This window comes from Hevea brasiliensis, chromosome 4 (genome assembly GCF_030052815.1).
Source record: "Hevea brasiliensis isolate MT/VB/25A 57/8 chromosome 4, ASM3005281v1, whole genome shotgun sequence".
NCBI lineage: Eukaryota > Viridiplantae > Streptophyta > Magnoliopsida > Malpighiales > Euphorbiaceae > Hevea > Hevea brasiliensis.
Window position 1 is genome coordinate 3,939,066 of NC_079496.1, and position 27,035 is coordinate 3,966,100.

Sequence of the window (27,035 nt, forward strand, 5' to 3'; positions counted from 1 at the left end):
AAGAAGCAGGAATAAGAGGAGTGGTTTTAAACACAAATCTAGAGGATTCAGACCAGGATACGGATCTAGTAGTGGTCACAGTTTGGGGTACAGTAATTCTGGGTCTGGTTCAGGATCCTCCTTGGCACCTTGCGCACAGTGTGGGAGAGGACATTCAGGACCTTGTATGATGGGTTCAGGAGTATGCTTCAGATGTGGCCAACAAGGTCACTTTGCTAGGGAATGCCCCGTGTTCAGTTAGTTATAGATGGGGTCACAGGGTTCTGTTGCAAATGTTCCTCGTCAGTTGTATCCTGGTGCTTCCAGCATGGCAGCATCGATTTAGTGGCCAATGGTGAGGACCGAGGGACATGGATTTGGAGGCGATCGTGGGGGTAAAAGTCGATCGTGGTTACGCCACTCAGGGTAGGGGTTAAGCTCGGGTTTTCACCCTGACCCACCAGGATGCTCAGGCTTCCAATGTAGTTGTGGCAGGTATTCTTCTAGTCTGTTCCTATAAGGCTCGTGTTTTGATAGATCCGGGTGCTACACACTCATTTGTCTCCCCTGTGTTTGCCATGAGATTGGGTAGAAACCCTACAACTTTAGAATGCCCTTTGTTTGTAGCTACCCCGCTTAGTGACAACATAGATGTAGATATGGTTTTTCCGGGTAGTCCAGTAGTAGTGGATGGAAAGATCCTCCCAGCAGACTTGGTTCCTCTACCAGTAATGGATTTTGATGTAATTTTGGGGATGGATTGGTTGGCAACTCATTATGCCACTTTAGACTGCAGGAATAAAAAGGTGTATTTCCACATACTTGGTGTGGAAGAGTTTAATTTTGATGGTGACAGAAGCATGGCTCCATATAATTTGGTGTCAGCAATTAGTGCTAGAAAAATGTTGAGGCGTGGATGCCAAGGGTATTTGGCATTGGTGAGAGATACATCTGTAGAAGGTGTCAACATGGAAAATGTTTCTGTTGTCAGAGAATTCATGGATGTCTTCCCTGAGGAGTTTCCAGGGTTGCCACCAGGAAGGGAAATAGAGTTTTGTATTGATGTTGTTCTGGGTACAAAGCCCATATTAATGCCGCCTTACAGGATAGCGCCAGCAGAATTGAAGAGCTAAAGGAGCAACTACAGAGCTTTTGGACAAGGGTTTTATATGTCCGAGCACTTCACCCTGGGGTGCTCCTATTCTATTTGTGAGAAAGAAAGATGGGTCATTGAGGTTGTGTATTGACTATAGACAGCTGAACAAGGTGACTGTGAAGAACAAGTATCCACTTCCTCGGATCGATGATCTGTTTGATCAGCTCCAAGGGGCTAGATTCTTTTCCAAGATAGACCTGCGATTAGGCTACCATCAGTTGAGAATCAAGAATGAGGATGTGTCCAAAATAGCATTTAGGACAAGATATGGTCATTATGAGTTCTTGGTGATGTCTTTTGGACTCACTAATGCACCAGCAGCCTTCATGGACTTGATGAACCGGGTGTTCAAGCCATTTTTGGACTGTTTTGTCATCGTATTCATAGATGACATTTTGGTATACTCTCGGACCGAGGAAGAACACGTGTGGCACTTGAGGATGGTGTTGCAGACTTTGAGGGAGCACCAGCTATATGCCAAATTTTCAAAATGTGAATTTTGGCTAGAAAACATCTCATTCTTGGGACACGTAGTTTCTAGTGAAGGCATTCAAGTAGATCCCAAGAAAATTGAAGCTGTAACTGATTGGCTTAGGCCTACAATAGTCACTAAGGTGCGAAGTTTTCAGGGCCTAGCTGGCTACTATAGGCGTTTTGTGCAGGATTTTTCCAGGATAGCAGCTCCCCTAACTAAGTTAACTCGGAAGAATGTTCCATTCATTTGGACAGATGACTGTGAGAAGAGTTTTCAGACGCTTAAGGAGTGTCTAACACCGCCCCTGTATTGACACTATCGATGAGTGGTGAAGGATATACCGTGTATTGTGACGCCCCCAGAGTTGGCTTAGGGTGTGTTTTGATGCAGAATGGAAAAGTAGTGGCTTATGCTTCAAGGCAGCTGAAGAGGCATGAGCAAAACTACCCCACCCATGATTTAGAAATGGCGGCTGTAGTCTTTGCACTAAAAATCTGGAGACACTACCTGTATGGTGAAGTGTGCGAGATATACACCGACCATAAGAGTTTGAAGTATATTTTCCAACAGAGGGATTTAAACTTAAGACAGAGGAGATGGATGGAGCTTCTGAAAGACTATGATTGCACCATCTAGTACCACCCTGGGAAGGCCAATGTAGTAGCAGATGCTTTGAGCAGAAAATCTTCTGGCAGCTTGGCACACATATCAGCGGAGAAAAGACCATTGATTCAGGAAGTACATGAGTTGATGGATCAAGGTTTAATCCTAGATCTTTCAGATGAGGGTTGGCTCATTTTTCAGTGAGGCCAGACTTGCGAGACAGAGTTAGACTTTTCCAGCACAGAGACCAACAATTGATGAAGATAATAGAAAGAGTACAGCAAGGTGAAGGTGGTGAGTTTGGATTTGCCAATGATGGCGCCCTTATGCAAGGTTCTAGAATATGTGTGCTTGATGTGGACAATCTCAGAAATGAAATCATGCAAGAGGCACACTATACACTGTACAATGTCCACCCAGGCTTCACCAAGATGTACCATGATATGAAAGATAGCTATTGGTGGAATGGCATGAAGAGAGACACAGCGGACTTTGTGTCCAAGTGCTTGACTTGTCATAAGGTGAAGTTTGAACACCAAAGACCGTCAGGGAAGCTGCAAGAGCTCCCTATCCCAGAATGGAAGTGAGAAATGATTACTATGGATTTTGTGACTGGGTTACCTCGTACTACGCAAAGATATGATTCGATATGGGTAATTATAGACCGCCTAACTAAAATCAGCTCATTTCTTGCCAGTGAAGATCACATATTCTGTTGCACAGTACGCCCGACTCTATATTCAAGAAATAGTCAGATTGCATGGAGTTTCGGCTTCCATAATATCTGACAGAGGGCCCCAGTTCACTTTTCGATTTTGGAGAAAGTTGCAGGAGGCACTTGGCACACAGTTGAACTTTAGTACTACTTTCCACCCTCAGATAGACGGACAGTCCGAAAGGATAATCCAAACACTGGAAGACATGCTTCGCATGAGCGTTTTAGATTTTGGAGGTCAATGGGATGATCAGCTAGCTTTGGTGGAGTGTGCCTACAACAACAGTTATCATTCCAGCATAGGGATGGCACCCTACGAGGCACTATATGGAAGAAAGTGTAGGTCTCCTCTGTGTTGGACGGAAATGGGAGAAGCGAAGGTGCATGATGTAAACCTAGCGCAGCACACTTCAGAGATAGTTCCTTTAATCAGGGAACGATTGAAAACAACTTTCAGTAGGCAGAAGAGTTATGCAGACCCCAGACGGAGGGATGTGGAGTTTGCAGTAGGCGACTATGTATTCCTGAAGGTTTCTCCAATGAAGGGAGTCTTGAGATGTGGAAAGAAGGGCAAGTTGGCACCTAGGTATATTGGACCTTTTGAGGTTACTGATAGAGTTGGAGCAGTTGCCTACTAGTTGGAGCTACCACCCAACCTTTCTCATGTTCATCCTGTGTTTCACATCTCCATGCTCAGGAAATACATTCCTGATCCTTCTCATATACTACAGCCGGATGTAATAGAGCTAAAAGAAAACTTGACGTTTGAGGAGCAACCTGTAGCCATAGTGGACTACCAAGTGAGGCAGCTAAGATCAAAACAGATCCCTATGGTTAAGGTTTTGTGGAGGAGCCAGTCAGTGGAAGAGTGCACCTAGGAGTCAGAACGGGACATGCGTAGCAAGTACCCTTATCTGTTTAATGTGTAATCCTGTACTTTATTCTGCCTTGTGTAAAATTCGAGGACGAATTTTTTGTAAGGGGGGAAGAATGTAATACCCTTAATTTTTAAATTTATTATTTTTAGGTAAATATTGATATTTTAATTTTATTTAAATTTTAGGAAATTATTTGAAATTTTTTGGATTTTTAAAATCTGGTTTGATTTCCCGAAAATATAAAACTTTGATGATTTTTAAAAATTAATTTAAAGACCACGTGGTAAAACTAAAAATATATTTGGAGTCTATGAATTTTTCTGAGTTTTCTGAAATTTTTTCAAAATTTTTGGACCTTGTTTTCGGTCCCATGGCAGAGTAAAAATTTAAAATTTTGTATCCTGAATCGAACCGGCCGAAGCGAATTGGACCGGTCGAATCGGACTGGCTCCTTCTTCCTTTTTCCTTCCCCCGCGCGCGTCTTGACCTCTCTCTTCCTCTCTCTCATTTTCTCTCTCCTCTCTCCTCCCCTCGCTGGCCAGCCGCCTCCCCAGCCACCCCAGCTTGCCAGCCGCCGCCTGGAACGCCGGGAAATGTCGCGCGAAGCGATGTGACGCGCAGCGTGCTGCTTTGTCTTCCCGGCCAAAATTTGGCCGATCCGGCCACCATTTGAGCCAAGTCTTGTGTCTAAACCCATCTACACCTCGAGAGCTTTCCATAGATACCAAGAACACCAAAATCCATAGAGCGGTTTGTCCAATTTTTGTCCGGGAAGTTTTAGCCCATTTTGACTTTTGGGCTAGATTTCTCGCAAACCGTAAACCCCACGAGAAAACCGAGAGTACCAGAGCGCTCCACTCGTCGAGAGCTTCGCGGGAATATAAATTTCAAAATTTTTCGACACCGTTTTTTGGTGGGTCCCGCGAAACTTCGCAGTGTTTTTCCAAGCATTAAATGAGCTTAGAAAATTTCGTAAAATTTATGTACTAACCCTCGTGTTGTGGGCTTCCTGTAGGTATCTTCAATTCACGGAAATTCAACAGTTGTCCGGGTCTGTGAATTTCCGGCCAGACAGACCGGCTACCAAAAAAGTCTCCAAATTGGATCGAGGTTTTGGCTACCCCACGATTGTCAGACGTCCCGACCGCGTCCCCGGAGTTAGAATTGGCATAGGTAAACTCAAAATTTACTTTTTCGTAATTTTCTGGTGCTTAAATGGAATTTAAAATCCATAAAATATTCGTGGTAGCTCATAAAATTATGATTCTTTTTGCAATAGCCTAGTAACATTGCTAAGGACCGTGGGGCAAAGTTTTAGAATTTTTAGAGCTTATTTGGGCAGTTTTTCAAAAATGATCAATTATAAGAACTAAACTGTAAATTTACATATTGTGATTGAGGACTGTTTGGATGGGCTCAGGAGGGGCTGTGTGATGTGATTGAGTTGTGAGTGTATGATTTGTGAATATAGAAGTGCGTTTTGAGCCCTTTTGCAGGTTGGGTAGGTCCTAGGTATAGGGGAGACTCTGCCGGATTTTCGGCACGACTTAGGACGTATTTGGTCTTTTCTTAGTTTGTATTGAGTCAAATTTATTAAATGATTGTAATAAAATTGTCTGGTGAGCCGGGACAGCCTTCTTCCTCCGCCCAGCCACCACAGTGATTGCTGTTAAGTCTGTGAGTAAAATATTAATTTTAATTGTAATTTTGATATTATTATATGTTCAAGCATGCTCATGCATCACTTAAATGCATATATCTATGTAGTTAAACTCTAGGCACGATTTATGTTGCATTCATAACTGTTAAAGTGCTATGGATGTTGTTGTGGTAATTTAGAGCAGTGTGCGTGCGTTGGCGTGCGTGTGATGTGGTGTTGGCTATGATTAGGACGGGTAGACACGGCTTGAGATCTTCGCTGGGATCCGGTCCTTCGGGGTAGACACGGCTTGAGTTCTTCGCTGGGACCCCGATTTGGTTTTTAAGTGGAAGTCTGAGCTGAGTTCTTCGCTGGCACAGGTTGGATTTAAGAGAGCTGTATAGGGGATCAGCTCCCATATATTTATGATTTGATATTACTGGGTGCATGAGTGCTCCAAATTACCTTTTTGCTGTTATGATGTGAAATTATTGCTGATGTTGCATTTCACTCTACAGGGTGCATTAGCTTTAGATAGTTATAGAGATTATGGTTAAAATTGATATTTTACTCTCTGAGTCGAACGCTCACTCCTGTTCAATATTTTTCCAAGCCACAGGAGGATATTTTTGAGGTTAACCTGCTTTTCTCCCTCGCAGGTCATTTATTAATTTTTGTATAAACCTATTAACTCTTAGAATTTCCGCATGTGTTAGAAATATTTATTTGAATTGGGTCTGTAATATAAATTGTTATTTTGGACCTGTAAACTTATTATTTTATGCATGTTGATGGACTGGATGAGAGAGCTGAGCTCCTATTTATTTTTATGTTGTATGAGTATGTGGAGGGTGAGCTGAGCTCCCCAATTGATTATATATTGTGTTTACAGGTCGGGTGAGTCAAAAACTCCCCGTTGAAAGGTCCATTTTATGGCCGGACTCTGTCCTATTGAATCCTTGAAATTGGGCCCAAATGGGCTTTAGATTTAGGTTGAGGAATAGTTAGGCTTACTACGGGCCTCGGGAGCTTTAGGCTGGCCCAGGTCCTAGTGCCGGTCCAGCCCATAGGTTGGGTCGTGACAGTAAGTCTGCATAAGTCATGCAGTGACTTATGCAGATTTCGGCAGGAATGCAAAAATTGCTTCTTCTCCCTGTGCAGAACTACACAACTTATGCGGTAAGTTATGCGCAATTTAGCCACTGCATACTTCAACTTTCAAACTTGTTTTTGATATCTTTGGCTGTAGAAATCACTCCTCATTGGCAAAATTTCTTTTTTACTCCCTCAAAAATACCATTTTTCCTACAAAACAAAGTAAAATTACAAATTAATCTAAAAATTGATAATCATGAAAAACTATCTAAATAACTAATAAAATTTGCTAAAAGTGACTAACAATTAAATAAAATGGCAATGAAATTAAACCTAAATGACTATGCAAAATACAGGTATCAACAACTTAGTTAATTTTTGGAGGCGTCTAGAGTGCCCTACTGGAATGTAGTGATCCACATCCTGCGTTACCTCAAAGGCTGTCCATTAAAGGGAATTTTTTTAACATGTTCTTCCTTCACCCTCACAGGTTACTGTGATGCAGATTGGGCTGCTTGCCCCACTAGTCAATGTTCGATGACTGGCTTTTGTACCTTTCTTGGCTCCTCACTTATCTTCTAGAAATCCAAGAAGCAACGCACTGTGAGCCGCTCATCTATTGAAGTCGAATACCTGGCTAGCACAGTCTATGAATTGAAATGGATTTCTTTTTCACTCCAAGACTGTCGCATTCCTCTTCATTGCGACAACCGGCAGCAATTCACATCAACAACAATCCCATCTTTCATGAGCGCACCAAACACATTGACATCGATTTTCACCTGGTTTGTGGTCATGTCAAAGATGGTTTCCTTCATACCAATCACACACCCTCTCGACTCTAACTAGCTAACATCTTCACGAAAATACTCCCTGCCACTAGTTTCCATTTTCTTTTGTCCAAGCGGGGCTTGGTTAAGCCACACCAAGTTCTAGCTTGAGGGGGGATGAAGAATGTTGTAGATTGCTGTAGAATATTTTGGAATTCTATAGAATACTTTAGAATGTTATAGATCATTAGGCGCCAATTTGTACAACTATAGAGTTAGTTACACAGATGTGGGGAGGTTCCACAATATTTAGCATGTGTATATATACAGTATCATGCAGCTTGTATCAAATATACAAAAATAAGAATTATCTTTCTATTTTTTCTTGTTTGTTATTAGCCTTTGTTTACCTTTTTTTTTGACTATTTTTCATATATATATATATATATATATATATATATATATATATATATATATATATATATATATATATAGGTGCATCATAAGGATGATGTTGCCATTTACATGGTTTGCAAGGATAGGAAAGAAAACCCAAGTTGCTGCACCCAAAAGCGAAAATGTTCATGTGCTTGTGAATTGGCAGACCTAGAAACCTTATAGTATGGAGCTCTTGAATATAGTCAAGAAAGATTTTTACAAATAGGACTATAGATTTGCACATGATGGCACGTATATATTTGCAATATCTAAATATGATGATGCAAGGAAGATAGAATTTCATAAGATAATGAGTAGTTTGAAAGATTTTTAAATGACGAATAGATAAAATTTATAAATTTATAAACAATATTATATTTTTTTAATATTAATTAGATAGATTCATCTATCATTTAAAGTTATCACATAAAAGTTAAAATGCTATTCCAAAAAACCCTCTTCCATGTATAAGAAAGAAATGAGTTGGGAGGGATTTAAAATCAATTAATTATATAAATTTATTTATAATTAAATTAAATTATCTATTATTATCATTATTAAATATTTATTTTTATTATTTATATTTAATTTTTCATCATACTCTTTTCAGTTTCAGTATTGTATCGAATATATTTAATTATTAGTTTTTAAATACCAAATCCAAAAACACAAAGTCAAGCCAAGGGATAAAAGATGAAAGTTCTTAGGGGTGACAATTACCGAAAATTCTGATTAATTATATTCTTCTTCGAAAATGTGTGCAAATCTTGGTTGGAGAGAGAGAGAGAGAGAGAGAGAGAGAGAGATGGGAGAGCTTGCAGTGGAAACCATCAACATATTCTCATGCTTCGCAAAAGATGGAGGGCATGCAGGCGCACTCATCATCATCACCACCACCGTTGCCGTCAATGCACATCAATCCATTTTCAACCCCACCACGATAATAACAAACATAACCTCTTACTGTCTATTAGATTTAGTTAATCTAGTGATAATAAAATTAATTAAAATGAAAATTCATGTTCAAATCTGATTAATATTAAATTAATTATTTATTGATTTTATTTTATTTTTGACTAATTTTAATTCTAATTATTATAATTTTAATATATTTTTATACTCTATCTTTTAATAAAAAATTAAAAAAACACTAACTCTTGCCTCTTCCTCATCCATCACTATTGAGTTCACCCACTTACAAAATTTTTATGCATGATTTATATGTATCATGCCTTGCGCTTTGGCGGGTGTCGACCAATGATCTCCTCTTTTAACCTCCATTGTATGTGTGGGGTCCAAGCATATTAGCATCAAGCTTCCCTCAATAACCAAAAGGGTAGACAAGGAGGGTCACCTTTGAGAAAGATGGTGCTTCCTTTGTTTCAACTTGTTCAAATACACAGAAATTAAACTGATGGTCTTAGGCAGTGACGGAGCCAGGAATTTAATTGAGGGGTCCAATTAAAATATACAATTTGTAAAAATAATATACATAAATAAATATAAATTGATAAAAATATTGTTTAGAAAATATTAATAAATTGTTATAATTAAATTACAATAATTCTCGTCTATTTTTCATTGACTGAAATCTATTTATAATAACTTCATTGTCAATACTTGCAAATATATCCCTTTTAATGTAAGTCACCAAATAATCATTTAGTAGCTCATCTCCCATTTTATTATAAAGTAAACTTTTAATGATATTCATTGCAAAAAAAGATCTTTCCACTGTGGCTATAGCAACTGGCAAGATTAATGATAATTTGATTAACAAATATACCAAAGGAAAAATAATATGCTTTTTTGTAGCAACCATCTTCTCAGCAAGGCCTCCAATTCCACTAACTTCAAAAAATTTTTCATCCATATGCATATCAAAGACAAAGTTCTCAAGTTGAGATCCAAGTTCAATTAGAGCAACTGGAGAAAATTCACATGGATAAAATTTTGCGAGTTGAATCAATTTGCTTATATTAAATGCAGAAAATGAGTCCTTAGGATCGAGAAATACCATGCATAAAAGGAAATTTGTATTCACTTCATCAAATCAATTATTAAGTTCTTGAAACTGCATATCAATCACAGAATAAAACAACATAACACGGTAGTGATGAAGATTTGTCATTTCTTCACTTCTACGCCTTGATCTCCCTCTAGTTACATAGACATCCTCCATATCTAATACAACTATATTATATTTACCACAAAATTTCAATACCTCAAGTAATAAAGCTTCCCAACCATTTTCTCTTATCACTTGCAAACGACATTTTGAGACTTTAACTAGATTCATAGCATTTACAATATCTTGATTCCTCCTCTGTAAAACTTGTGATAACTCATGTGTGATTCCTAAAATCTTTTTCATAAGATGCAACACAAAGACAAATTCAAATCGATTCATAATATCTAGCAAATAAATTGCTTCAACCCTTTGTGGATTATCACTACCATTTTCTCCAATAGACTCAAAAACATCAATGACAGAAGGAAATAAATGTATCAAATTAATAAGCATACCATAATGAGAACTCCAATGAGTATCTCCCGGTCTCTTCAATGTCATTTCTTAATTTAGACCTTGTTCAGTTTTTATTTTGAGTTTTTGACCGTACATGTGTACTTTATTATTGAATTTATCAGAAAAGGGCATGAATTAAAAAAATTACAAAAAGGGGGTGGGTTGGGGGTCAGATACCACAAAACGCTAATCAAAACAGCATTTTTCAGTAAAAACGCTAATTATAATAGCGTCCAAAGGAAAAACATTAATAATAATCGCGTTTAATCCAAAAACGCTAGTCATAATCGCGCCTTTCCGTGCCACGCTGTCCCTTACCAGCGTTAGAGCCAAAAGCGCCATTTATAATGGCGTCCCACTAGCCAATAGCGTTTTTACGCGCAACCTACGTGCTTCCAGCCGTCACACAAAAATGCCATTTATAATGGCGTCCAAGCATTCCAACAAATTTAGGATGCGTCCCGCTTATATATTAATATGTATAAAAATTATTTTTGTTTATAGATAAAAATAATAATATATATAATATTTTAACGAAATTTTTTTTAATTTGTAAAATATATTAATTTCATATTTTTAAAAATAGATTATTTTGTAGTTTAAAAATATTAAAGTTTAAAATTATAATCGCATTTGTTAACGAAAATATATAATGTAATTTTTATTAAAAATATGTTATTTCTAAATAATTAAAAAAAATTAAAATTTTAACCATATTTGTTAATGAAAATTAATAATATAATTATTTAAAAGATATTAATTTTAATGATTTAAAACCATTAAAATTTGAACGTACAGGGGTACTGTGCAATTTAAATTAGTAGAAAATGGTTCTAATAAAATAAATTGTGGGAGGGAGGTGGATGCCAAAATTAATTTGCATGGGATATTAATTTTTATTCTTATTATAATTATGGATAATATAGTTTTTTGATAGCAATTAATGAATTTAAGTAGATTTAAGAATTAAAAGAAATTAAATTATTATTTATTACATGTGAGCATTTATAACAATATATAATTTAGATATTGTTAGTGATTTTCATTTAGTACCAAATTAAGTTATAAAAAATTTATAGAAAATTAAATTGCAATCTCTTATAAAATTGTTAAGTGCTCACCGAAGTGGGAAAGAGTGAGGAGTCGCCACTTTAGTTTTGAGGGAAATTAAAGGAAACCATTTATGAAAACAAATTTAAATAAAACCACTTCGAAAACAGAGATTCTAGGTTCGGGGTCCGTATACGGGCGGGGAAGGTGTTAGGCACCCCACCTCGTCCCTCAATGAGGGTGAGCAGATTTAATCTTACGTTCTTTATAAACTAAAATCGATAGTTAGGGGGGGCTCGAATGGAGATGTTAATCCTTTTGATAAAAGGGAATATTTGATTTTTCACTAATTCGGATTACCCAGATACATAAGTAAATGAGACAACCTTAGTGAATTGATGTCGTGTAGCGGTTTTCGTTTAAGGGATTACTTTGCGTGTTTATTAAAAGTTGATTTTGAGGATCGGATAAGAACTCTCCTCCGATCTCTATATATTTATTAAAACTTGGTTAGAGATTCGGATAAGGACTCTCCTCCGATCTCCTTTAAATATTTATTAAAATTTTAGATTGAGAATCGGATAAGAACTCTCCTCCGATCTCCTTTAAATATTTATTAAAATTTTAGATTGAGAATCGGATAAGAACTCTCCTCCGATCTCCTTTAAAAATGCAATTTGAGAATTTTAATGAAGGATCTCGGATAAGAACTCTCCTCCGATCTCCTTTAAATATTTATTAAAATTTTAGATTGAGAATCGGATAAGAACTCTCCTCCGATCTCCTTTAAAAATGCAATTTGAGAATTTTAATGAAGGATCTCGGATAAGAACTCTCCTCCGATCTCCTTCAAATTTAATTACGATCGTATCGTGTGAGGACCTTAGGCTAAGGGTTCTGGCATCAGAAGACACTGGGGACCCGGATTAAACTTCTTTTAACTCATAGGTGACTTGTGTCTATTAGGGAATACCGGACTGAATTTTTACCGATCTCTTTCGTGTTCGGCTCACTAGTACCTTTCGACAAGCAACATTTGTTCTAGCCAGAAATCTAATTTTACTTCTGACTCTCCACCTTGCCCAGTCATCTTCTCGAGCTAGTCTAATGGTTCGACTTCATGACTTTTGATTTATTATCCGAATGTTTATTTAAAAACTCTTATGTTAAGATATTGCTACCAACACTTTATCAAACTACCTATACGTTACCCGTAACCAGAACACCTACATTAGGAGATAATAAAAAGACCAAGAACAAATAAATGACATGAACTGATATACCAAAGATAAACTCAAGAGGATGACCACTCACGCGGGACCTTCCCACGTAAGGCAAACTTTTAACGAAAATTACGAGCGTAAAAAGAAAAGTAAAGACGAACACCGGATAGGACAATGGTTCAGACACTCACCTGCAGGAAGTTGAACCTATTGAAATAACTATGGAGTCGCGAATGTTGCAGAGTTGCGTGTTAATGGTCTGAGGACTGATGCTTGCCTTGAAATGACGAATGCCTAGCTAGCATGTAATCGAACCGGAATGACAATGAGTGAGATTGAGCTCAGAAAATAAAAGTAGATATAAGGGTGATGAAAACAGAACTGAAACTTAAGAAAGGGTAACACAGAGTGATGAACAAACTGAAAATCAAGAGTTCCAGTGTCCAACACTTCTTCAAAGAAAATACTTTAGAAAAAAGTCTTTCTAGCTTAAAAATAGCAGAGTAGCAGAACTGAATTAATTTTCAGAGCCTTTCCACAATAATCACCACCCTCTTTTTTTAGTCCCCCTTTCAACAATTTTCATGCAGGTATTTATAGGGAACGTGTGCTCCCAATGAAGGGTCAGGATTCTCCTTGAGGGAGATGGAAGGTTTGGATTTTAAAGGACACGATCTGATGGTTGGGAATTAAAGAGAATCAAGACGAACGACTGAGATCTTTTTCTGCATATTTGTCCTTTCTCCTTTCTAATCTGACGGCTCAGAATTTTCTTGTCAAGGGCGATCCGAAGGTTAAGAATAAAGAGCACCGGTCTTGTCGTCTTGTTCTTTGATCCAAGGCCTCTAGACTTGTCCTTACAAGTAAGATCAACGGTGGAGATTGGGATGTACAGCACTGTCATGACATACTCTGGCACCTGTCAGTAATGTGGACGATTCTGAGGCCTGCAGTGGAGATCTCGTCTGCAATGCTTTAACTACCTCGGCTCTGATTATGATGACAGTTAGCGAAAGTTGTCTTATTCTCTTTGCTCTCTGACCTCCCCTCCTTTCCGATCTTCCTAACACGCTCCTTTTCCCATCTTTCATGCCGGCCTCCCCTCTTCCGATCTCTATCACTCCGGTCTTCTCCTTTATCTGGTCCGATCCAATCAAAGCATTTATTCCTTCGATTTCCGAGGCGTCCACTTCGTTTTCTGCTAGCAATAAATGCTCAGACTTTCCCTATATATATACCTTCAACAGGAAACCCCTCCGCATTTGATTTTCTCCTCTTTCCTTCTCACATTCCCTATTCTAACCTCTCCGGCAATAATCTCGGCCATGATAGTTGCTTTTGATCTTTTTTCGATTGTCCTCTTTATTCCTAGACTAAAAATTTATGATCCCGGTGATCGAAGAATTATGATAACCTCATTTGATGGCAGTGAGAGAACCAGACTAATTTGCTGACCTGGATCGAGGACCTCGATAGGGTCGATCTCAAATCGTTCGACCGATATAATCGGCGAACTGATTTCGAGCGAGAAGACTGCTAATATTCCTCCGATCTTTGGTGACTACCCTTCAAAGTTCATTTGGCTTCTCACCACATTGGGTGTCCCGACAGCAGCTCGATTCCGAGTGACAACATTGATGACGACCTCTCTCATTCTCATGAGAGTCATAGTCCCCCCATCTGAGCTGTACATCTATCCGATGTCGACGGCCGGTCTCCTGATCAAACACATCTTTTGATTTAGCCACGAGACTAGGCTTTGACATAGGCCTTTATTAGATAGGATGTTCCACCGATCTCTAAAGATCGCCCCTATGATGTAATCAGACCTTTAATGTAATCCGATCTCTAGAGATTGCCCAAATGATGTAATCTGACCTTTTGGAAATAAAATTTTATTTTGACAACTATCATTTTATTATTATTGTATTGGTTATTTTTCGATCTCTGGAGTATTTACCCAATCCAGCTCTTAACTTGAATGACCCTTAACCGATCTGTAATTCAGAACATCTTAATGTGCCGATCTCTAACTAGCGGATCTATTTATGGAATTTCCAGAATATTCGTGAGACGTGTCAGAAAAGGCTGGCAAATCTCGCTAACTGATGCGTCGCTTAGGACACTGTGAGCATTAAATGCTGGGACGGGTATAAATAGGGGATGGATTGGCTAGTTGCTCCCTTATGTCATTTTCGGCCTCTCGCGAGCAATTCCAAAAATTCTCTCATTTTTTCAAGTTCTTCCGACACCGATCACACTCCGGTAAGGGTTTTGATCTTTCTTTTAGTTTAAATTTCCTCCTTTCTTTGAAAATGAGAAGCGTCGAGGGTCAGAGAGCGGCAAGCCCTCTTTTCGTTCAGATCTCGTGGTTGTCTAATGAAGTTGAGGTGGTCGGACCAAGCGAGCGACCTGAGCCTCCTAGGACCTCCGTTCCAGCTCGTGGTCAAGCAGCACCCTCAAGGCATGCGCATTCTTCAGGGAGAGAAAATCTTCCCATGGACGAGCTGCCATCAATCCTTCAAGAAACTGACCTATAGTCGTTCAGCGAGGAGTATAACATTCGGGGCGATTCATACGAACTTATCCGGTGTCACGGCGATCTCCGAACCGATCACTTCTTCAAAGAAAATAACATGATTATGGTATATGAAGAGCAATTAAAAGCCGGGCTGCGATTCCCTCTCGACGACTTCTTCAAGGAAGTCCTGAGATTCCATCAAGTATGCATAGCCCAAGTTCACCCGAACTCATGGCAGATCTTAGTAGCCTTTAGAGGCCTCTGCCGGGCTAAGGGGCTCAATCCAACGGCGAAGGTATTCGCCGAGCTACATAGGCTGACTCACTGAAAGGACGACGAGTACTGGTTCTTTCAGGCGAAGCCACATTGTGGGCTCTTTACCGATCTGCCCTCCTCCCTGAAGAATTGGAAGAATCGTTTCTTTATCCTGAGGAGCAAAATTCTGAACGTCTTTGAGGGTTTCCCAAGCAGCTGGCTGCATCAGGTTCCCTTGCTTCCGAAGCGCATCACCCTGAATAGGGAAGAGGGCCTAATGGTGATCGAACTGAAAGATCACGCGGCTAGGCAGAAGTTCTCTTGTCTAGATGTAGTGACGGCCGAACTGCATCATTGGACTATGCAACTGGTCACCGGCCAAGAACGCGGGCTTCAGCTCTCTGACCTCGGCTTCGGTACTTTCTATATCTCTGATCTCTAAACCCTTAGCGAACTCACTGACTTTTCCTTTGCGCAGGTATGGCGGGCGGTGAGGGTTCTAAGGAGAGCCGGAAGCGGAAGAGAGAGATCTCCAGAAAGGTGAGGGAGATGAAGCGGGCCGAGGCTCTTTAGACACCCGAGCATGATCCCGGGGAAATGCAAGGAGGCTCGTCTCAACCCTCGGGACCGCCGATCCCCGACACAGAAGTGGTCCGGTCTCCTCCTCGTCAAGAAGAGCAGCCACCAACCCCTCTAGTTGCTTCGAGTGCGGAAGGGGGTCCTTCCCAACCTACCTCGAAGACCCTCTCCCGCGGCACTCAAGTACTGATCCATTCCTTGGAGAAGAACCGAACTGTTCGGGAGAATCCGGGTTTGGCTAAGGTTTTGGGGGCCTCCATCTGCCTTCGGGAGGATCGGGATAGGCTAACCCCGAACAATCTTAATGATATCCTGACCCAAACTATGAGCCTGAGTGTGGAGAGCCTGGTGAACCAACATATTGTCCGGGAGAAGGCTTATCGCATGGGGCAGGAGCTCGAGAAGGTGGGTCATGAAGCAACTTCCCTCCGATCCCAACTTTCATCCACTCAAAACTACATATCCGAAATTGAGGGGCTGATGAAATTCTACGAGGACAAGCTGGCCGAGCAAGCTCATGTTCTTGAAGAGGCTCGAGCACTCCGAGCCGATGTCGCTCACCTCACTAACGAACTTAAAACAAAAGAATAAGAGGCGATGACAAGGGAGGCCGGTGCTTATGTGAACGCCCATAGGGACCTTTTGGCCGAGTTCAGGAAGCGTTATCCCGAGGAGGACTTCTCCTGGATGGTGGACCTAGCTCCCCAAGATGAAGAGGATAGCGAGGAGGAGGCCGAGGGTGATAGAGGGGGTGAACAAAATGTAGAACAGGGTGGAGGATCACCTCCAGCCGAATGACTTGTATATATTTCAATTTGAAATGAAATGAAATTCCTTTTTTTGTTCAATGATTGGATGGGATCGGAAAGGATCTAGGTTGCATAAGCACTTGATTGTCTGAACATATTACAACAACTAAAAGTGATTATTAATCTAAGTGTAAGAGGTCGGAAAGCATTGTAAGCATGAGATCGGCTGAGAACAAACGCTAAACGGGACTTGATTAAAATTGGAAACTTGATTTGAACAATTAAGATCGAAATCATCGTTAAACCAGATTGGAACCTTAACTTTATCAAACGATTATCCCCAAACTTTTAAAAGGGAGATCGGCAATAAGACTGGTGGCATGAAGACCTGACGTTGGTTTGATTTCGTTAGACAAGAGATCGAAAATGTGATTGACTAGCCAGGAGACTTGACAATTGGTTTAAGAGATCGGTGAGGCTTTAAATGATATGGGGACTTAGTATTGATTCGATTCCTTTTCAGGAAAGAACGGAAATGTGGTTGTCTGGAGAATAGAGATCGGTTTCAAAGTTTATTGATTTCTGGGATCGGCCAAAATATGGTGTCAACATGCATAATTTATTAAATTTTATTCCCATCACATTTAGTGTTTCTTGTGTGTTTTTATGCATAATTTAGTTTATTAAAGTATATTTGTCATTTAGGCATATTTTTTAGATAGTTGTTGAAATAATTGTGTTAAATAGAGAAATTTTCAGCATTTGACATTTACTGTATTTTTCAGGTGTTTCTAAAGTTGTGGGTCTCCAAATTGATTGTTGTTTAATCCATTGAAAAGCTAAGATAGAGCACTTCAAATAATATAAAGGGACCAAAGCCCAAATTAGTCTCCAAGGTTGACAAAATCTGCTATGGATATATTACAAAAGCCCACACTTGATTGTCACGATCAGTTTCAGTATTTATTTTGTATCTGGAGTTTCACAGGTCCAAATGAAGCAAGCCTAAGCCCAATTGAACCTTAAGAGCCACCTCTACAACTTCTATGAAGGGCTGAAAGTAAGATAAGGCCATTTTAATTGTCAAAAATGGCAATGAAGTTGTCACTATGGGCTGGACCGTCTGTTTGAACCAGTCCCGGTTTTTGGGCCATAACTTGGGCTGTAGACCTCTCATTTGGGCAAATGAGTACTCGTTGAAAAGCTAAAAAATGGGGCTACAACTTTCCTGAAGAGGACAGAGACATATTCGGAAAGGAAGTCACTGAAAAACAGCTTTAATTTCAGAGATGTGAATGCAGACTAAAAATCTGTCTTTTGAATTTCAAAACTTTTCCTAGTTTGGTTCCTATCTTTGGGATTAGGTTTTTTATGATAAATGCGTCTTTGGGAAGCAGCTAAAACACATCCATTCAGACCTTCAAACACCATAGAAGACCTTCATTCTCCACTCTCTTTTTAGATTTCTTCTTTATTTTTCTATAAGCCATGAACATGAGTGGCTAAGTTTTAATTCAGTTCAAGGGATTCAAGTTTATTTTGCATGATTTATGAGACCAGGTTCTTAATTTAATTTATGTCTTTTTGAATATCTATTATTTTCTGATTTTATTGTCTTTGATCTATTGAATGATTTGCCAAAAAGGTCTATCAGTTAATTGTTTGATGTGATCAATTGCTAGTTCATCTTCATAATCCATAATTGTTGTATAAGATTGAACGTGAGTAGCAATTAGATTTTATTGATTATGATCCAAGTTTTCGATAATAACCTAAGGAAACAATAGGGTGAATTAAATGATTTATGCTTTATAAATCATTGTTCAACTTAACTATTTCCTTTTTTTAAAGCAGTTATTAATTTGATAAGAATTGCTTAATACCAATTCAGTTAATAATTAGAGTCAATAAGAGTATTGGGCTCGAATTGATGAGTATAGGGAAGTTAGGGATTTTACCTTACTATTTGGTAAATCTACGTTAAGTATTCAATAAGATATAATTATATTTCTTTTATCTATGATCGAATAAATGCATTGGAATGCGAATTACCTTGGACTGAAGTTTGTTTAAATTGAGAGTTTCATATTTAATTTTAGTTCTTAATTTCTAATTTTTTATTTCTTCTTTGGACTGCGAATTACCCCCCCCAACCTTTGTTTCTTTTTCCATTACACAAGTGCACGAAATTTAGTAATTCAGTCTCTAGGGTTCGACCTGGATTTACCACTTAATGCAGAAAAATATTTTATTACTGGTAATTTCAGTTAATTTAATTTCTGGTGAAATCAACAACCATCAAAAATTTATAAATTATGATAAGTATTCATAATTAATATACACATGAAAACAAATATTTAAATCAGTCATGTGCCACAACCAGGTCTTCGTATATGTCGCCTCGATCGATGAGCTCTATGTTGTCCCCCTTCTTAATGATCTTCTGAATCACCTTGTGCATCTTGAGGGTGGTTAGGTTGCCCTCATTATCGTCCTGATGATTCTCCCCCTGCAGTATAATGCATAGCAGTTTGGTCATGGTGTCCAAATAAACCTGCACCAGATGGAATATGGCCTAAGGCAGCAAACTGATATGGTACAAAGTATTGATCTGAACTACATCCACCAAATTAACTCGAAGTATAATGTGGAGGCCCAATGGTAAATGGTCTGCCAAAAGGAGCAAATAAGTCGCTGAATGGTGTTTGCGGCTGTTGACTCTCAGTGAAGTCGAGTGTGCTTCTACTTTGCATCCATGATGCTGATGGGCTAAGCATTAACAGGGTAGGCATCCAACCAGTGTAGTGTGTAGATGGACTAGGATCAGACAGTGTAGGAGCTAAGGGAACAGGATCAGGCGCTGATGCCATGCAGTAAGGGTGGAATGCAATAGGTGGGGACAAAACATCATCAGAAGGAAAAGCTCGACGCACTGGATGTTGACGACGTCGAGCAGGATGTGATTGACGTCGTCCTACTCTATGTAAGGGCTCAGGCTAGTTAATGGGTTGGTCGTCTTCTAATACATCATTAAAATTTGCTGCTTAAGGTGTGGATTGAGGAGGTGGCATTTGGCACAGTTGACTTTCTTGCTTTAGAGCAATCATCATTTTCCTTAATGTATGCTTAACTTCTGCCACATTTTGTGTTGATGGGTTCTGTAATTTTAGCAAACAATCCTCAATTACATCCTCCTGTAAAAATAAAAAGTTCATGCATTACTTAACATATTGAGTTAAAAATATAAAATAGCCATTACGAAGTATTTAATAATGAAAAAATATGTGTTGTAAATCATTACCACACAACTAATAACAGTTCCACTTATTGAGATCCAACGTCTCGCAACTCGACGGTGCCACTCCATATATTCAGAATGGCGATGGAGTGGTTGTCCCAATTCTTGCTCTTGAACAATGTATTGTTCTCGCCTATTCCAATGATGAATGTATGTCACATGGTGGTGTGCCCAATTACTCTCACTAAATCGGAGAGTAATCTCATGCAGCTCATCTGTTTGCATTAGTGGTCCTGGAATAGGCTTGGCCAAACCAAACTGCCTCATCACTCTATCAGGTTGGTGTCATTCAATAATATGAAAGCAAACTAATGGCACCACTGCCTTCCAAATAGGATGGCCCTGGATAAATATGTCTGGCAGCTCATCTTACAATTCCTCACTATATAGTTCCCATGTAATCTGCAAGTTAATATTAGCAAAACATTTAGTGATTATAAATGTAAGGAAAAATATAACATATTATTTTAAGTAAGATTTATGAAATTTTAGTTTACATCTTTAGGTCGCATTCGATCAAGGTTGTACCGAATTTGCGGTAGTACATGAGTTGTTACTTTAGTGATCTGTTGAGCTCTACTCCACTTATTAATTTATAAGAAAAATTAAAATGTAATGCAATAAAAATCAATTTATTAATTGCTTAATGGAAAAAATAATATAAATTTATTGACATACCTAGCACCTAAGGGTGCATCATGAGGTGCTGATGGATCTCTTATTGATGGAGAGATTATTTTAAATCTCACTGAGGCCCAGATTTGCAAAATGAATAGTGGTCCTGAAATCTCCTTTGTTTTAGTAACTGCAACCCTACATAACTTACGATAAAGGAATGCTAAGCAAACTCCACCCCAACTGTATGTTGTAGCTTCTATCAAGTTTTCTAAAAGAGGTAGGAACATCAAGTTGACAAGTGAGTTTGTCTTGTCAGGAAAAATCGAACCGATTAGTCATAATATGAATGCTCTTGCATGCCATAACACTGCTAATTCATCAGCATGATGTGGAATCTCTCCAAACTCGTTAATTAGCCATGATAATTTTAGTGTATGTCCTCGGATCATTTCCGAGGGTGGTCTAACTCCTAATAAATTCTCATAAACTTTCGGCCAATCAGCCCATGACATTTCAGTAACAGTAAAACCATGCACTGGCAAACTGGAAATGATGCTGACATCTTGAAGACTGAGTGTGCACTCACCAATTGGCATCATAAATGTATGAGTCTCTGGCCGCCATCGCTCTACAAAGGCACTAATGAGGTGTAAGTCAAGAGAAAAAAATCCTAGTCTAGCAATACCAATAAATCCAGATTCGCGAAGATGAGGAATAATTCGGTCATCAATGTTAGAATGCAATATGTTGCCTTGACTTCTGCACGTAAGCACTTCATGCTCAATAATACCATTCTAGATCCCTTCAGAATGATGCTATGGCTGGAGTCGAAGAAGCTCTAGATCAATTGGACCTGGTACAATGTAATCTCTTCTTTCTTGTTGTGTAGCCGAGTATTGTATCATTATGACAAATATACATTTTCAATTTGTGTTTTGATAGCTACAACAATTCACATTTTTTCCTTGTACATTAATTAATAAATGAATGATAATAAAAGTATTAAATTATAAACATAAACATTCTTCATTCAATGCATTAATTAATAAGTCTACATTACTTAGTCAATATAAAGATTGAAGAAAAACATTGTTTAGTACATTAACAATTCATATACATATTGTTTACAACATTAGAACTAATTAGGTTAACCTGATTATTTGATTGACAGGACATGATCTAATTAGCTCATCATAAAAATCTTTGTCTAATGTGTAGTCGATTTTAAGTAACATGGGCTTAACCAGAGTATGTTTGTTACTATAACGCATTTTTATATCAATTGACCGACACATTGTCCTTGTAGCAACCCAAATAGCATATTCTTTGACAAATCCTTTAAGTAGTAGTAAATATGATGGGGTACGGTTAACTTCTAATTTTCACCATACGAGGTCAAGTATGCCTTTGTCATGGACACAATTCAAAGCTGATCTTAGAGCCAAATATCTATGTTCATCTGTTAATAGCTCTCATTCCCATATGATTTCTTGAATAAGCCCGTTCACCCTAATCATATGCTTAACAATGTAATCTCCTGTACTTGAGGGTGTTACTTCCACAGGCATTTGGCTCAAATTCCTAATTAGACCATTTACCCTTGCCCTCTGTTATTCACTGACAATCCTTTTTGGAGTGCGCATTAAACGAGCCATTATTTTATCTAAGACATAAAAAAAAGGGAGTGCAAATAAATAAATGAGAAACACATCATAACACAACCACATCAAAAGGCAATAAGTAATATTTAACTGTGCATTAGGAATATCTTATAATCACAATATATAAAGATTAAGATAATATTGAAATATACTTAACCTAATAACATGGGGTTAAGCAATGTGGGAGATAATATACAAAATCACTATCATTATTGTCACTAAAATCAGATATGTCATCGTCATCCATAGTTAAGGTAGGTTCAGGTGCGCTATTAAGTTGCTCCATATTTTTTAATGGAATTTGTTGTTTGTGAAATAATTCAAGGAGATTATTCATTATCTCATTCTCAGCACATAGTTGTGTTTTTACTTTCTGGATACCTTCGACTGAATTCCTGTCAACCTCAGCTGATCGAACCTTAAGGACGGATAAATCGTGAAATCTATAATATGCTTCTAATTCACAACGTATCTCCCATAATCTATCCCATTCATGTTGTGCAGCGATTGTAACTTGTCCAAAATCTGATAAATTCTTTGAATGCTTACCAATAATTAAATGGTTGGCAAATCCTTGATGGAGACATGCATGATACTTCTGATTGACAAAAGCTCTTTTATGACCATACCATGTATATCCATTAGGGTCAGTATATTTGTCTAGTATATTATCAAATGCATTTGTATTTAAAGTGGTTGGATGACTCTTATGTGATGAGATACTTATCTTCTTTCTATGCGTTAATCCCTATTACATTTATACACATAAAATGAAAATATAAAAATAAAAATAGTGTGCAACAAATTGCGATAATAATACATAGTATTTCAAAAGATGTACATAATTAATTCATGGTGTTTTTTCATAAGAGACAACTCTTTTTTGTGTGTCCTTGTTCACGACATAGCGAACAATGGAATTTAGATGTATCCCTTTCTTTTCAATTCACTCTCCAATCCATTTCATTCTTCTTCCTAACGGAAGTTGGTCTTCCTTTAGACCTTTTTCGACTTGGGTCAAATAGAAGAATTTGATCATTGTCTGTTGGCCAATCATCATGATGTCCAAGTGCATAAAATTGCCACTCATAGCACTTAAGCGTTCGCTCCAATGTATAATAATTTGAGACTTACTGCTCATAATTAATTGACATTGATTGGTATGCTGCTATCACATGGGAACATGGAATGCATATTTCTTAAAACTTTCCGCACATGCATGTCCTTTCATCAAGTTTGATAACATACTTTGCTTCAAATCTACCCTTCCACACTTCAAATTCACCACAATCGCGGTTAAAGATCCTGACATTAAATGAGTTTGCTTCATTTAAATTATCAAGTAATATTTGACGACATGCCGATGTAAATTTGAAACCTAGTTGCAGTTGCTCGCTGAGGGTCGTACGGCGTGTGTCAAAATAATCGACACATTGGAAAATATATTTTCTCTACCATTGTAGTTATTAGTAAACCACAGATCCCCTTGAGCATTCCATTAACTGACTCAACAGTATTAGTTGTCATGGAGCCATAACGTTTCCATCCATCATGAGAACGTGTCCATTTTTCCAAAGGTATCTTTCAAGACCATTCAAATGTGTCTGGATGCTTGCTTTTGATTATGTTCATGGCCTCATAAAATTTTATATTTTAAATTTGGCGGGCTGTAAAAAAGATCAAAACAATTATTATTTACTATGTGACATTTATACTTAAATTAAAGTTACAATAAGTACTAAACTTACAACTAACCTGCCTTTCGAAGAGCTTCTTTCATTTCAGTGTTCTTAAACTTTGTGTTATAATTGCTGAGGATGTGTCGTAAGCGAAATCGATGATGTCCATCAGGAGGTTGCCACCAATCTTGCTGCATTGCCTTTTTTATGGCAATATGCCGATCTGATATGACATATATACATTTACGATCTGTCACAAACACCCTTAAACAAGACATAAACCAATCTCAATTCCTTGTATTTTCATGGTCGACTATTGCCCATGCAATTGGGAAAATATGATTATTGCCATCAAGTGTCGTTGCTGATACTGTGTGTCCGCAAGTGCACGGGTCACAGTAGTATAGTTTTAAAAATTGATATCGATCCCACAGGGAATTGTGCTTAAATTGGAAATAAAAGTATAAGCAAATTAGAATGACAAAAATTAAAAGATATTAAAAATAAAATCTAAAAATTAAAATTAAGACAAAAATTAAAGATGTAAAATGAAATTTGGAATTAAAATTGGTATTTGAGGAATTAAAACTAGATCAATCAATTAACTAAAATTAATTAAACTAGATTACCCAAAAATTAATTTGAAATATCTATTTATGAAATTGAGAGGAATTAAATCTAAATTCAATAAAAATAAAAATAAAGTGATTATAGAAATTGGATTTAAATTTAAATTGCTATTTATGAGGTTTGGAGGATTTATATCTAATTTCAATGAAAAATAAATTGATTCTAGAGATTGGATTTTCAATATTGTTTGCATGTGATTTTTCCCTAATTTAGCCAAACACATGAGAATTGCAATTTTGAGGGAAATCAATTCTTAAATTTTTGAAACCTTTTTCAAGCATCTCAAAATTGGTTTTCATTAAATCAAACCCTGTTTTCACGGTATTTCAAATCTAACAAAAACCCAATTAATGCTCTAATTGATTTTTGGAAAGTTCCCCTTAATTTTCTTAGCTTATTTCTAACACCAAGAAAATAAAGTTTATTGCAAGATTATCCATCCCCAATATTCACTTTTCAGTCCATCTATTAAGGATTAAAACTTAACTTAATGAGGGCCCATTCATCAAGCAAGGAAATAAGCACACAAGCAATAAATCAAAATATAACAATCTTCATTTAAATGGCTAAATCAGTTCAAAACCACAAAACAAATCAATATTTACAAACCCATCTCTAGAATCTCAATAAACTACTCACAAATCATTGTTTAAAGACAAACCCAAATGAAGAAATGAAGAAATAATGGAAATGTAAGCTTAAAGGGGTAGAAAAACCCAGCAAATCTGCAGCAGGATCTCTGCAGAAAAGTGCAGAAACTTGATCCTTCTTCGCTTTGGAAGAAGAAATGCAGAAAGTGCTCCCTTCTCTCTTTCTAATCTTGCCAAAAAAATGCCTCCCTTCTCTCTTTATATATAAAGAAAGTGATAAAATGGGTCTTTATATAGGCTAAGGGACTGTTCTAGAATGGGTAAAAGGGGGAAGGATCCAGAAAAGGTGAGGTAAAAAGCTGGAGTAATGGAAATGCCACGTCAACAATTTTCCAGTAAAAACGACATAAGCCGGTTGTGTCGCGGTTGTGTCGCCTCGGCGTGAATATCGACGATCGACACAACTGCGACATGAGCTAATTCGGTTGTCTTTGCAGTTGTGTCGCTCTACCATTTTTTCTCAACTTCAAAATTTTTGCAATTCGATTTTAATCTCCTCCAAATGGCTACTCTGATCAAAATACATCAAATTTCTCCAGATTTAACCTACAAAACAAATAAATTCCAAAAATTAAACTAAGAAACGTGAAAATTGTAAAATTGACTAAATATATACTAATATCTATAATAATAGCTATGAATAAGGGTAAATTATGTGCAAAAATAACACCTAAATGATGATCTAAAATGCATGCATCAAATTCCCCCATACTCAAACTCTTGCTTGTCCTCAAGCAAAATTCCATTGAAACTCATTTGGAAGGGAATAGAATCAGTCTTTGAAAACTCAAAAATTCACTAATCCAAACTACCAACTTACCTCTAGCCACCAACATTCCAAATTCCCACCAGCAAAAGCACAAAGAATGAAGCAAGCACTCTCAACTATTACAGAATAGCTAAGAATTAACCAATCAACCCAAGCAACAAATACCAACCAACTACAAGAGTCAATTGTGCCAAAACAAACCTAAATGAAATAGATAGCCAATGTGTCTCAAATAGATGGTGAGTAATGTATGGAAGATTATATTGCCAAACCCATATGCAAGCATAAAAGATCTAACTCTACTAATGTAACAAGCATTTTTCAAAGAATCATTAGGTCTTTTTAAGGGTTGTAATGGGGTCTAATGGGGTAAAATTGTGGTTAACAAAGAAAGGGAATAAGGTAAACAAAATATGAGAATAATATTAATTATGAAACTCAAAGTGCATCCAAAAAAAATTTTTTTTTTTTTTTTTTTTTATATAATACTAATTTTTTTTTTTATCAAGAGGAAAGAAATTCACAATGAATCTTAAGTGCTAACACAATAAAGGGACTACTTTTATAATATATTTTTTATTTTGTATGTGTCCCTATTTCATGTCACACCCAAAATTACCTTTGGGATATTTTGGTGACCTTTTCAACTTTTCACAATTACTCTAGCACTTTTCAAGATGTTTCAATCCTCCGAAAATTATTATTTTTTTTTTTTATGCACTTAATTGCTAAAATATTATTCTCATAGATAGGTGGTAGTGTTTAGGTTTTATGGCTAGGTAAATGATTTGGGTTCCAAAGAAATTAGGGAATTAAGGTTCAAGGGGGTTTGCAAGGGTTAAAATGAAATTAAGGTAGGTTAAGGCTAAATGCGAGGTTTAAAATATGAAGAAATGCCTAAATCATATTCTTATCAAATGCAAGTTAAAAATTTCGCTTTGAAAGATCTAAGATGCTTGTTCTAGGAATGGTGAGACGACAATGACCATTTTCTTTCTTAAAGGCTTATCCAGACACTCAAAACTCAAAATAACTAATCAGAATCTGCATACCTAGATGAATGTATTAATTTTCAGCT

The 27,035-nt window shown here is 37.5% G+C and overlaps 1 pseudogene; it reads right to left on the minus strand.

The window, feature by feature from the left end:
• Window positions 1-9,303: 9,303 nt before the first annotated feature.
• LOC110654109 (uncharacterized) overlaps window positions 9,304-27,035 on the minus strand; it is a 35,938-nt pseudogene continuing 18,206 nt past the window's right edge.